Source organism: Babylonia areolata, chromosome 10, assembly GCF_041734735.1.
Source record: "Babylonia areolata isolate BAREFJ2019XMU chromosome 10, ASM4173473v1, whole genome shotgun sequence".
NCBI classification, from domain to species: domain Eukaryota; kingdom Metazoa; phylum Mollusca; class Gastropoda; order Neogastropoda; family Buccinidae; genus Babylonia; species Babylonia areolata.
Genome location: NC_134885.1, coordinates 36295831 through 36310830, shown reverse-complemented (window position 1 = coordinate 36310830; position 15000 = coordinate 36295831). Strand labels below are relative to the sequence as shown.

At 42.4% G+C, this 15000-nt stretch overlaps 1 non-coding gene across 1 annotated transcript; it reads right to left on the bottom strand.

The window, feature by feature from the left end:
* Positions 1 to 6121: 6121 nt before the first annotated feature.
* Trnas-aga (transfer RNA serine (anticodon AGA)) lies at positions 6122 to 6203 on the bottom strand. Its single transcript has one exon. It is a non-coding gene; the product is annotated as a tRNA-Ser (tRNA).
* Between the last annotated feature and the right edge of the window lie 8797 nt (positions 6204 to 15000).

The window sequence follows — 15000 nt, the reverse complement described above, 5'->3', positions numbered from 1 at the left end:
AAATAGTTTACAGCGTGCAACAACATCTCTTCAACTAAGGGTAAATATGTCTAAAAGTAACATCATAGTTTTCCGGAAAGGTGGATATTTAAGTGTGAGAGAACGGTGGTTTTATGATGGTGCTACATTGCCTGTTGTTAATGTGTATAAATATCTAGGAATTGTATTTTCAACACGCTTAAGTTTTGGTGCTGCTTGCAAGGAACTTACAAGTAAAGCAAAAGGTGCTCTGATAATCATGTGTTATAAAAAAGATTATATATGCTAAATAATAATTCGTTTAATTTATTCATGAAGCTTTTTAAATGCCAAATACAACGAATAGTGTAATATGGATCTGATTTATGGGGGCTTGATAATTCTGTTTTTCATTATGAATCAGTTCATTTAATGGCTTTGAAGAAAGTTTTAGGAGTCGATATGCGAACGCCAAACGACCTTGTTTATGGTGAAAAAAAACTGCATTCCAATACATAAAAACTCTGCAGTGAACTGTATTCGCTACTGGCTAAGAATTGTACGGATGGAAGACGACAGAATACCGTTTAAGGCGTATAAAATGTTGTATGATTTAGATAATAAGGGAAGGATAACAAAGGTCCATCTTTGTTGGTTTGCATATGGATTTGGCTTTCTGTGGATGGAACAGGGCGTTGGTAGTGTTAATGGTTTTGTTTCTGTTTCCCACCAAAGGCTGATCGATTGTAGATGGCAGACTTGGTATAATCACATTCACACTAGCAATAGATTCGATATGTATAAAACATTCTGTAGTGTTCATGATTTAAAACATTACCTGCTGCTAGATATAGATAGGCACTTGAAATTCGCAACAACGAAGTTTAGATTAGGAGTATCTGAACTGACAACGCATCACTCAAGGTACAAAACTTTTAGTGCAAATGATTTAGTCTGTCCTTTGTGTAATAAATCCCAAGAAAATGAGGTACATTTTGTCCTTTGTTGCCCGGTTCTAAGAACTATTCGTGAAATGTTTATAAAACCAAAATACTAAAAACACCCCTCTCTGTTTAAATTAAGTCTACTAATGTCGTCAAGCAATTGTAAGGACGTTCGTAATTTTTCTTTGTTTTTTTGTACAAGGCTTTTTTTTAGACAAAGAGAAATCGCTACTTTGTAAAATGAATATGATTGTTTTGTTATATATATATATATATATATATATATCTATACTTGTTTGCCTGTGTTGTTTCATCGAGTTGTACAATGTTCATGTGAACCCCTTCACGTGGGGCTGAGGCCTGCATGTGAATAAACCACTCCGTTCCGTTCCGTTCTCTCTGTCTCTGTCTTTGTCTGTCTGTCTGTCTCTTTGTCTCTCTTTCTGACTGTAAGTCACTTGGTGCAGAAATACATTTGTTATGAAATGATTATCTTTCAGTGGCACATTACTTCCCCCTCTACCCAGTCACTCTCTCTCTCCCTCATCCTTCTGTCAATCTGTGTGTGTGTGTGTGTGTGTGTGTGTGTGTGTGTGTGTGTGTGTGTGTGTGTGTGTGTGTGTGTGTGTGTGTGTGTGTGTGTGTTCACCCCCCTTTTTTTTTTTTTTTTTTTTTTTTTTTACTCAAGGCCTGACTAAGCGCGTTGGGTTACGCTGCTGGTCAGGCATCTGCTTGGCAGATGTGGTGTAGCGTATATGGATTTGTCCGAACGCAGTGACGTCTCCTTGAGCTACTGAAACTGAAACTGTGTGTGTGTGTGTGTGTGTGTGTGTGTGTGTGTGCGTGCGCGTGTGTCTGTTCTTTATCATATTCTTTCTGCAGGATTTTTTTTTCTCTTTTTAATTCTCCCTTTCTCCCCCTTTTCATTAAATATGTATGTGCTGTTGTAACTGATGCAGATTTAACAAGGACAGGTTGGAAGAATGGGCCATGCCCAAAATCTTAAACTTTGAATAAAAAAAATGTTTTGAGTTTTGAGTTCTGAGTTCTCTCTCTCTCTCTCCCTCTCTCTCTCTCTCTCCGTCTCTGCATCTGTCTCTCTCTCTCTCTCTCTGTCTCTCTGTCTCTGCATCTGTACGTCTGTCTCTCTCCCTGCAACCATCTCCCTCTCTCGCTCACTGTCTCTGTCTGTCTGTCTCTCGGTCTCAACACAGCTGTTTTTTCAGTCATTAACGGTAAAAGGAGTTGAAAGAAAAGGTGTTATATATATATATATATATATATATATATATATATATATCATTACATATCATATATAAGTTATCATTCTTCAGGGTTCACAAAAAAAAGGTTAAGACTCACTTGGTGTGAGTTCGATTCCCGCTCTTGCCCTTTCTCCCAAGTTTGACAGGAAAACCATGAACTGGTCATTCGGATTAGCCGACCAGCCGAGATCCCGTGTACAGCACACACACACACACTCTCTCTCCATGACAACAAAATGGTTGTCCTCTGGCAAAATTTTTAGTAGAAATCCTTTCACTGGGTACACAAATACACATGCATGCACTGAAGGCCTAACAAGCGCGTTGGGTTATGCACACAAACACACACACACACATACACATACATACACGCGCGCGTGCGCGTGCACACACACACACACACACACACACACACACACACACCTACATACACACACACACACGCACGTACGCACCTACGCACACATACACCGCACGTGCGCTCGCGTAAACACACACACACACACACGCACACGCACACACGCGCGCGCGGGCGCGCGCTTTCCTTCTTTTATTTCCTCTAAAACATACATTAACACTTTCCAACACTAATATTCATGAGCATTCCCTCTCTTTCACCCACTGTCTCTCTTCTTTCCGTCTAATAACACTTCTGGTGAATAGACGTTTAACTGAAGATCTCTCTCTCTCTCTCTCTCTCTCTCTCTCTGTGTGTGTGTGATCTGTCATTATCATTTCTGCTGCAAAACGAAAGTTGTAATGTGACCAGAGATGTTGCAATGTTTGTTTTTTATGCATTAAGACTGAGAGAAGAGTACTTTCAGCCCTAAACAGACATATCAGCCTTGTGCTTTTCATTTAGTTTACTTGTTTTCAGTGAGCTCACTGTGTATTATGTGGATTGTTTTCGTTCTTCCTATTTTATTTTAGTTAAGCTGTGTGTGCAACATGTGCACCCAAAATGTATACAGGTCGGTGACCTTACATTAAAATTCTTGCGTTCTTGCGTTCTCTCTCTCTCTCACACACACACACACACACACACACACACACACACACACTGCCCCCGATTCACAACAGCTATCACCACAACACCACTACCACCACCACCAACACCACCACACATACACGTATACGCGCATGACCTCAACTTTACCCTAACCACTCTCCCCCCCCCCCTCCTCCCCCCCTGAGTGGTTATATATATATATATATATATATATATATATATAACCACCCAGTTCCTTTCCATTAACTCATGACTGTTACCTTTTCTTCTTTTTTTTGGGGGGGGCGGGGGGGGGGGGGAGGGGGGGAAGTAGGGGCATGGGGGGGGGGGGGGTATATTTTTTTCTCTGTGTGTAAGTGCGTGCGTGCATGCGTGCGTATGTTCATGCGTGCGCGTGTGTATGTGTATGTGTGTGTCTGTCTGTGCGTGTGTGTGTGTGTGTGTGTGTGTGTGTGCGCGCGCGCGTTGTTCAAATCCAATTATAAGCGTGACCGCTGCGCTCGGGGTGTATTGCCTTCGGTGGTGGTGGTGGTGGTGGTGGTGGTGGAGCAGGATTAGCATTGAACCACATGCAGCGGTCTTGGCCACCACACCTACGGGTTTGCCTACTGACCGAAGGTCAGTTTGCTTTACTGCCGCTGCTTCACAATGGAAAGCAAGAAATTGGCTTCCTTTTTTGACTCACGTGTGTAAACAAAGTGAGTCTATGCTTTAACCCGGTGTTCGGTTGTCCGTGTGTCTGTGTCTGTGTCTGTGTGTCCGTGGTAAACTTTAACACTGACATTTTCTCTGCAAATGCTTTGTCAGTTGACACCAAATTTGGCATAAAAATAGGAAAAATTCACTTCTTTCCAGTCATCTTGTTTTAAACAATATTGCACCTCTGGGATGGGCACAAAAAAATAAAAAAATGAAGCCTAATTATATGCAAACTGCATTTACTGTTATATTTATATTTTTTATATTCTCTAAACTTGGCACTTTGATCTGATATTCTGACCCAACAAAAAGAGCAGTCATTAATATCATTTTTTGTTCAAACAGGAACTTCTTTTGCTAAGCATGGAATTTTTATTTATTTTGCAAACGTTTTGGTGCAGATAGTAAAAAAGGGAAATCACTCTGTAATTAATGCTAGGGGACTTAATTTGCTTTAAACTGATATTTCTCATCTTAAAAATTACATTTTGAAATTATACTCAATACATAAAAAGCTTGGATTTTCTTTAAGTGTATCACAAGTGAGTCTTGAAGGCCTTGCCTCTCTTGTTTCTTCTCCTTTTTATTGTTGTTCTTGTTGTTGCTTTTTTTTTTTTTTTTGGGGGGGGGGAGGGTTTTTTTCTTGTTTTCTTTTTTACTTTTTATTTTTTTAAACGAACGCTCCCTCCACCTTCCCTAACACACACACACACACACACACACACACACACACACACACACACATATATATATATATATATATATATATATATACAGAGAGAGAGAGAGAGAGAGAGAGAGATGCAAACACACACACACACACACACACACACATACACACACACACACACTCTCTCTCTCTCTCTCTCTCTCTCTCTCTCTCTCTTTGGGGGTTTTTTACTTCTTTTTTCATCTTTTTTTTTTCTCTCTCTTTTTTTCTTCTTCCTTTCTTTTCTTTTCACTTCTGTCTCCTGCATTCACACCGGCGTCAAGAAACCCTTTCGCAGCTGTGGGAAAAGTCAATACTTCTGAAAGTGCTGATAAAACAACGACTCATTGGGGGGTACAGAAGAGGGGAAAAAATGGTTATGACGTAGTGGTGGTGGTGGTGGTGTGTGTGTGCGTGCGTGCATGCGTGTGTGTGTGTGTGTGTGTGTGTGTGTGTGTGTGTGAGTGTGTGTGTGTGTGTGTGTGTGTAGGGGGAGGGGGAAAGGGTTACAAGGGTAGAAATGGTGAGTACTTCTGCACCAATTAGTTTTCGCTTTTGTTCAGTTTTCCGTGTGAGCGGCTCACTCAGCGTGAAAGAAATCGGTCATGCGTTGGTTAAGCTTCTCACCCAGCCTTCACCATGCAGTGATCGGATCTTGAGAGCATGAGTGCAGACATAGGGGTTTTGTCCTTGAGAAAGGCACTACACTTTATTGCAGCTCTGGGGGCTAGTTGGCCTTTAGGAACCATCCCAACGCCGACTGTCCCTAAATCCTTCTTGGCCGAGAGAGTGGGGATGTAACTTGGGCAAGACACTCTCTACTATAATCAAATTCCAGCCCAGATTACTAGTACGGACAGCAGTTACCTCCTCTGCTGTTGTGATGGTCATAGTCGAAAACGACTGACTATCATACATACATAATCCGATGTTCCTCAATTCTGTCAGATGTGAGTGGATACCTGACTGCGATCTAAAACGGCGCGCGCAAGAAAAGAGAGAATTGGGCCTCGCCTTCCCATGCCAAGTGTTTGACACAGTGGATCTGAACTCACTGGCCCTATACCCTTAAAAAAAAGTATAGGTTCAGTTTCAGTTTCAGTTTCTCATGAAGACGTCACTGCGTTCGGACAAATCCATATACGCTACAACCACATCTGCTAGGAAAACATAATTATGTCCAGCAGTATAACCCAACGCGCTTCGTCAGGCCTTGAGTGCATGTATGTATATTGTGTGAACCAATCCGAGTGGATTTCTTCTTCAGAATTTTGACAGAGGACAACATTCTTGTTGCCGTTGGGTTTTTTTCCAGTGCGCCATACGAATGCTGCACACAGGACCTCGGTTCATAGTCTCATCCGAACGACTAGACGCTCAGTTCGATTTCCCAGTCAAACTTGGGAGAGTTTCAGTTTCAGTAGCTCAAGGAGGCGTCAATGCGTTCGGACAAATCCATATACACTACACCACATCTGCCAAGCAGATGCCTGACCAGCAGCGTAACCCAACGCGCTTAGTCAGGCCTTGAGAAAAACGTCGCCGACAGGATTCGAACCTGTGCGGGAAGATCCCAATGGATTTCTAGTCCATCGCCTTAACCACTCGGCCACGACGACTTCGAGACTTGGGAGAAAGGGGCGAGAGCGGGATTCGAACCCATACCCTCACAGACTCTGTATTGGCAGACGAGCGTCTTAACCATTCTGCCACCTTACTCCGTAATGGGTCCTTCAAAGTTTTGTAACAGCAGGAAAAGTCGTAGGTTGAGGAGGTGATGAAAAGACTATAAAGGACTTATATATATATATATATATATATATATATATATATATATATATCCTTTACTGCGGGTGTGTGTCTTGGGCAAGTCCAGTCTGGCAAGAACCCATAATAATAATAATAATGAATACTTATATAGCACACTATCCAGAAATCTGCTCTAGGTGCTTTACAAAAACGCTTTTGATAACAAAACATTATATCTATGTTACATACACACACCAAAATGTGACCACACACACACACACGCACGCACGCACGCACGCACGCACGCGCACACACACACGCACGCACGCACGCACACACACACACTGCATACATACATTTTAACATACATGTGTATCTAACAGCTACCCTAACACATACGCACACATAGGCAGGCACAAACTTACATAAACACACGCACACACAATACACATTCATATACATGCATGTAGTTGTGGACCTGCCACAATTGAACTTATTGCTGAGGGAAAAGGTGAGTTTTGAGACGAGATTTAAAAGATGCGAGGGAATCAGAATGACGGAGGTTACCAGGGAGCTTGTTCCACGTCTTTGGCGATTGAAAAGAAAACGATCGGTGTCCATAGGTCTTACTTCTGACGTGAGGTATCCTGAGAAGTCGAGTATCAGAGGAAGAACGGAGCTGGCGAGACGGGGTATAGATATGGATGAGTTCAGAAAGATACTTTGGGCCAGATCCGTTGACTGCAGAAAAGGTCAGAGTGGATAGCTTATAGTCTATTCGATCAGAAACAGGCAACCAGTGGAGAGACTGAAGAAGAGGAGAAACATGGTCAAATCTATCTTCTATTCGGATTTTCTTTGTCGGGTTTCAGGTCTCAGCGTGAAATTGCAGTTTGAAAAGATCTGCTGTGGCTCTGTCTCTGTCTGTCTGTCTGTGTTTATTTATTCGTTTATTTGATTATTTATCCATTTATATTATTGTTATTATTATTATTATTGTTGTTGTTATCATTATCATTATCGAGGCCACCGTGAACTTGGAAGACCCTGCAAGCGCTTCAAGGACACCTTGAAGACAAACCTCAAAGCCTGTGACAGACATCGCTTCCTGGGAAACTGATGCCCTTGACCGCTCCTCGCTGGAGAATGCTGTGCTCTAGTGGCATAAAGACGTTTGAAAACAAGAGAACGCTGGCCATTAAGGAGAAGCGTGGGCAAAAGAAGCAGGGCTCAACTTCTGGAGATGTTTTCCCTTGCAACACCTGTGGGAAGTGCTGCGCATCCAGAATCGGCCTCTTCTCCCATCATATGAGGACACACACCGACAGATGAACCTGCCTGCCTACTCATCCGCCGGACCGACGGGAGACTCCATCATCATTATCATTGTTATTATTATCATTATCATCATCATCGTCATGATTATGTTATCATTATTATTATTATTGTTGTTGTTGTTGTTGTTGTTGTTATCATCATTATCATTATTATCATTATCATTATTGTTTTTATCTTTGATTTGTTCGTTCATTCCTCAAGGCTTGACTAACCTCGTTGAGGTTACGCTGCTAGCTGGCTGGTCAGACAACTGCTTAGCAGATATGGTGTAGCGCACATGCATACGTCCGAACGTAGTGATGCCTCAGTCCTTGAGCGAGTGAACTTAACCGTATTGTCGGGTTAACTTTCCCCCACATGCGGCAGGTAGTTCTGAGTTACATGGAGTGATGGCCTAGAGGTAACGCGTCCGCCTAGGAAGAGAGAGAATCTCAGCGCGCTGGTTCGAATCACGGTTCAGCCGCCGATATTTTCTCCCCCTCCACTAGACCTTGAGTGGTGGTCTGGACGCTAGTCATTCGGATGAGACGATAAACCGAGGTCCCGTGTGCAACGTGCACTTAGCGCACGTAAAAGAACCCACGGCAACAAAAGGGTCGTTCCTGGCAAAATTCTGTAGAAAAATCCACATCGATAGGAAAAACAAATAAAACTGCATGCAGGAAAAAATACAAAAAAATGGGTGGCGCTGTAGTGTAGCGACGCGCTCTCCCTGGGGGAGAGCAGCCCGAATTTCACACAGAGAAATCTGTTGTGATAAAAAGAAATACAAATGCAAATGCAAACAAATGCAAAACCAGTCGCAGAAAAAGGCTATTATCTGACATGACTGAAATGACTTGAGTACCTGACCTGACCTGACCTGAATTACGGCCAGTGGGGCAGTGGATTTGTTCAGGTATTCTTCAAGGCCTGGGTAACCTCGTTGGGGTTACGCTGCTGGTCAGGCATCTACTCAGCACATTTGGTGTAGCGTACATGAATATGTCCGAATATTTGCATTTGTATTTCTTTTTATCACAACAGATTTCTCTGTGTGAAATTCGGGCTGCTGTCCCCAGGGAGAGCGCGTCGCTACACTACAGCGCCATCCATTTTTTTGTATTTTTTTCTGCGTGCAGTTTTTTTGTGTGGGTTTTTTGTTGTTGTTGTTGTTGTTGTTTTTTTGTTTTTGTTTTGTTTTGTTTTGTTTTTCCTATCGAAGTGGTTTTTTCTACAGAATTTTAACAGGAACAACCCTTTTGTTGCCGTGGGTTCTTTTACGTGCGCTAAGTGCATGCTGCACACGGGACCTCGGTTTATCGTCTCATCCGAATGACTAGCGTCCAGACCACCACTCAAGGTCTAGTGGAGGGGGAGAAAATATCGGCGGTTGAGCCGTGATTCGAACCAGCGCGCTCAGATTCTCTCGCTTCCTAAGCGGACGCTTTACCTCTAGGCCATCACTCTACTGTAGTAGAATACTTAATAGACCATTCATTTGTGTTTATGGCTCGGTTGAGGAAGGCGGGCCCCAATCCTTTCTTACCTGCTTTGGTAAAGTTCTCACCAAGAAGAGGAAAAAAGGGCATCCAGATTTAAGCTTTGTTTCATCTGAAAATAAAAAATAAAAAATCACAGGTTGAACTTCTGGATCACGTATTTCGCACTGACAAGCTTTCGGTACTCATCCAATGGTGATTTCCCAACCTCTCTGTATGTTTCAAATGATGATGTATGGAACGGAGCACGAAGATCAAGCCTTGTAATCTATGATATTTTTTTTTCAGATAATACTGATGTACACTAAATTATTTCCTGGTCATATTGTAAATCAGAAGTTAATTTGCGTTGACGATTGTTTTTTGGTGTTTTTTTTTAAGTAGGTATACTGTATCTTGCCCCCAGCTCTACTTGCTGATCATTTTTTCCATTAATCGTAATTTAGATTCATTCTTGCTTTGGAAATTGTGTGTGTGTGTGTGTGTGTGTGTGTGTGTGTGTGTGTGTGTGTGTGTGTGTGTGTGTGTGTGTATGTGTGTGTGCGTGTGTGTGTGTGTGTGTGTGTGTGTGTGTGTGTGTGTACCTACATACATACCTATATACATACATACATAGATTATCAGTAGATAGGTAGGTAGACATATAGATAAATGTGTGTGTGTGTGTGTGTGTGTGTGTGTACCTACATACATACCTATATACATATATACATAGATTATCAGTAGATAGGTAGGTAGACATATAGATAAGTGTGTGTGTGTGTGCGTGCGTGTGTGTGTGTGTGCGTGTGCGTGCATGCGTGCATGCGTGTGTGTGTGTGTGTGTGTGTGCGTGCGTGCGTGCGTGCGTGTGCGTGTGTGTGTGCGCGTGTGTGTAAAATCATCTCTTCTTTTTTATTTCTCCTTTCCCTCTTTCTGTTATTTTCAACTGTCGTCACCCCCTCGGCCAATTTCGGTGTCGGTCTTTTCACCCCTTACGCAAGCGAACGACACAGACATTCATGTCAATGTCCTCCTATCATCCCTCCCACTTTCTCACTCGGTCCATGTTGGAATAACATTATTAGAATAATAATAATAATGTCCTTTGACTCTTGCGGGGGGAAAAAAAAAGAACATGTCTGAACGCTGTCTTCCAAGACCCCATCAAGCTGGTTCCATTCAGTCTTTGACTATGTGGAAGAATGAAAGAGAGAGTCACACAGAGAGAGAGAGAGAGAGAGAGAGAGAGAGACAGAGAGACAGACAGACAGACAGACAGACAGACAGACAGAGACAGAGAGAGAGAGCGAGAGAGAGAGAGAGAACGAACGAACGAACGAACGAAATCATATTTCCAGAGGGTAATGGAATAAGCAAGGTTATGCGTTTAGTGTTTACATGCATGTTTTGCACGTCGGGTTTTTTTTTTTTTTTTTTTTTTTATATTTTGCAGTGCAATTGAGTATGATTTGTATGAACAGGCGCTGTAAATAATAATAATAATAATAATGACAATGATGACAACAACAGCAACAACAATCATCATCATCATCATGTAATAATAATGATAATGATACTAATGATACTCATACTACTACTACTACTACTACTACTAATCATCATCATCATCATCATCATCATAACAGTCATAATAATATTCATAATAAGATCATCCTGCTCATCAGATAATGATAATGAAATAATTGTTTAAAACGTTTTTGTTTGTTTATTTTTATCATTCGGTAAACAGGCCAACCACTGTTACTCCCCCACCCCCCTCCCCCAGGCCCCATCCCCCCACCCCCCACTACACTCCCCCCCCCTCCCCCCCCCCCCCCCCCCCCCCACACACACACACACCCCTCCCTTCCGCCCCGACCCTGTCATTCATGCATAATAATTTGGTCCCGATGTCTTTCGCTGTGCTATCGGTGAACACACACTCGACAAAACATCAGCTGAGATTTTCGTCAGTTTAATCCAGGCCTGTACTCGTGAGAAACATGGTGGTTGCACAAAAGGTGAACGACCTCTGTATACTTGGCGTTTGAGCGGCAGGCTGTCTCTGTGGTCAACAGGTTTTTTTTTGTTTTTATTTTTTTAGCGTTGGCAATTTCTGTTGCTTGACCACTGCGAGGTTCAAATTTTGTTAGGTGAAGCGGGCTTCCCCTCCGCTGGTTTTTTGGGTTTTTTTTCCCTCTGTTTCATCTTCTTCTTGGTGTTGTTGATAATTTGTTGTTGTTGTTGTTGGTGGTGGTGGTGTTTTGTTGTTAGTGTTGTCTTTGTTGTTGTTTGTTTGTTTGTTTTTGTTGTTGCTGAAGGTGTTGTTGCTGTAGATGTTGTTGTTTTTTGTTGCTGCTGTTGCTTTTATTCAGCTGTTCAGCTATACTGCTGCTGCTGCTGCTGTTGGTGTTGTTGTTGTTGTTCATCATCATCGTCATCGTCATCATCATTTATCTTCTTCTTCGTTTTCTGTTTCTGTGCATGTGGAAAAGCATCTTCTTATGTTCGTTAATTTCTACGAAAGGGGTTTTAACGTTGTTTTTTTTTTTTTTTTTTTTTTTTTTTTAAACCAAGAAGGTTTTCCTTTCTGAGGGAAATGGCGACAGCATTGTAAGATACTGACATTCAGTTTAACTCTCTCCATACGAACGGCGAAAGAGACGACGTTAACAGCGTTTCATCCCAATTACCATCATCAAAATATTGCAAGCGGAACGCTCTTATACTGAAGAGGTGAATGTTGACAAAGAATACCACAATTCTGACGACGGAAGCTAAAGGTTGGGTCATTCAGACACCCACTGGACATCTGATGGGTCTGTGTAGAGGAGAAGAGAGGACTGGCCGTACTGAGTGAGTTAAAATAAACAAAAACAAAACACCCGTAGTTTTAAAAATCATCGTCGTCCTAATAAATTGAGTTTAGAAACCGTTGCGCTGATTCAGTTTATTTTATTCCCTTCATATATATATATAATCCTTCATTGCCAAAAGTTTCACATATCATATCCACCCCAGCGCAAATTTTACTGTCACACATGACCGACTATCGCCAGGGGGCTTCAGATTGTTGAAGGAGGAATGCCAGAAGAAGAAGAAAGAAAGAAGAAGGTCTGTCTTCACAATGAATGGAACCCATGTCCTTGACGGGCGCAATAGCCGAGTGGTTAAAGCGTTGGACTGTCAATCTGAGGGTCCGGGGTTCGAATCACGGTGACGGCGCCTGGTGGGTAAAGGGTGGAGATTTTTACGATCTCCCAGGTCAACATATGTGCAGACCTGCTAGTGCCTGAACCCCCTTCGTGTGTATATGCAAGCAGAAGATCAAATACGCACGTTAAAGATCCTGTAATCCATGTCAGCGTTCGGTGGGTTACGGAAACAAGAACATACCCAGCATGCACACCCCTGAAAACGGAGTATGGCTGCCTAGATGGCGGGGTAAAAACGGTCATACACGTAAAGGCCCACTCGTGTACATACGAGTGAACGTGGGAGTTGCAGCCCACGAACGCAGAAGAAGAAGAAGAAGAACCCATGTCTTTGGCCCCTCTGTGGCTCCTCTTCTGACTTTGTATCAAACTGCTTCGGACTTTCGATTGTCAAGAAGAATGAATAGGTGACAATCAGAACTCAGCCTACGTAACCTATGATCAGTATCCGTTAAGATACCAGAACACTGAGTCAGGCCCACAAAAAATCCTGAGGGTAGTATTCAGTGTGCACATACATAATTATTATTGTACTTAGGTGTAGAGCTTGTGGAGAGGGAGGGGACTGAGTGAGTAAAGGAAACACACAGAGAGAGTGAGAAGGGGTGTGTGTGTGTATGTATACTATGCTTCTCTTTCAGGGAGTATGATTTTGTGTGAAGCCATCATGTATGTGTAATATATGTTGCATGGTCTTGTAAGTGTTTAAACATGCCATTGGGAAGAAGACAGATTAAAAACATGAGGAAAAAAAAGAAAAAGAAAGAAGAAAAGACAACAGAAAGGAGAAAAATGATGATTGAAGGAACAAAAAAAAAAAGAAAAAAAGATAATAACAAAAAAAGACAAACAAACAAACAAACAAAAAGATACAAAAGACACACACACACACACACAAAAAGAACCTTCCAGGCATGCTGAAACAATCCTGTTCATTTGCAGAACTTTTAGGCATCCACTGATTTCTCCTAAAAAAAAAAGAAAAAAAAAATGAATAGGTGACGATAAACGACCTTCCTTTGAAAAAGGTGTAGTCTGCTGCGTAGTATAGTTAACAAAGTGAGATCTGTATGATCAAAAGTTTCTCCACTGTAATGGAAAGTCGTTTAGTTTAGTCTTTTGTGAAGGATTATGACTCTCAAACTAGTAGGCAAAATTGCACTGGCTCTTGGTACTTCAGCCTTGAGGGATAGTTGGCCTTTGAGAATCATCCCAACGCCGACTGTCCTAAAACCCTCTTGGCCGAGAGAGTGGGGAGATGTAACTTGGGCAAGACACTCTCCACTGTAATCAAATTCTAGCCCAGATAGTCAAGGACAGCATTTGCCTCCTCTGCTGTTCTGATGGTCATAATCGGACACGACTGACTATAATACATAGTAGTAACAGCAGAAACAGCGATAGACTGAAGTAGTGACAATGGTGTAGGCAGTGCCAGCAATAAGCTAAGTCTTGGTCACATAGCATTTCACAGCCATCAGGACAGTGAATGCACATCCATTATGTCTAGGGCTCGGCATAGGGAGACGGGGCCCATTTCTCTCCTTCCGCCGTTTTACCTACCCCAAACTGAACTGATTGATTGATTGATATGGATACTTATTGATTGATTGATATGGATACTTATATAGCGCCTATCCTCGGTCGGAGACCAAGCTCTAAGCGCTTTATTAACACGGAGTCATTTACACAACAGGCTGCCTACCTGGGTAGAGCCGACTGACGGCTCCCATTGGGCGCTCATCATTCGTTTCCTGTGTCATTCAATGAGATGTCAGGCATGCACACCGACCCACTCAGATAAACATGTAACATTTAACATTTTACGTGTATGACCATTTTGTTTATTTACTCCGCTATGTAGGCAGCCGTACTCCGTTTTCGGGGGTGTGCATGCTTGGTATGTTTTTGTTTCCATAACCCACCAAACGCTGACATGGATTACAGGATCTTTAACGTGTGTATTTGGGCTTCTGCGTGCGTATACACACGAAGGGCGTTCAGGCACTGGCAGGTCTGCACATATGTTGAGAGAAATCGTGGGACTATTTATTCGTTTATATATGTATGTATTTATTTATTTATCTATCTATTTATTTGCGCGGGGAGTCGATTTGTCACCTCTATTGTAAAATCAAGGGTTTTCACACACACACACACACACACACACACACACACACACACACACACACACACACACACACACACACACACACACACACACACACACACACACTCGATTAATAAACCATTGTATGGATACACAATTACGGATAATAAATTCATACAGCTTCCATCTTGATACAAATACGCTGACAACGATCGTGTTGCTCTTTGAACGTGTCGGCTGAATGGGGGATTTAGAGAGATTACTCCAATTATGTGTGCCGGTAGTGGGCCAAGTGATTAGTAAATGCCTCCGCTTGTATTCTTAGATTCTACCAACTTCTCTTGCTGTCTGTCAAGTTTCATTTTCCCCTGCGTTGACCAGTGAAGGGAGTTTTTTTTTTAATTTTTATTTTATTTATTTATTTTTTTTAACAGCGCGTCAGAGCTTGTCGCGTGGCCATACCACCTCATTTACACCCCCCCCACCCCCCCCCCCCCCCCGGCGCACTCCCCCCTTCCCTACCCCCTTGACCCCCCCCCCC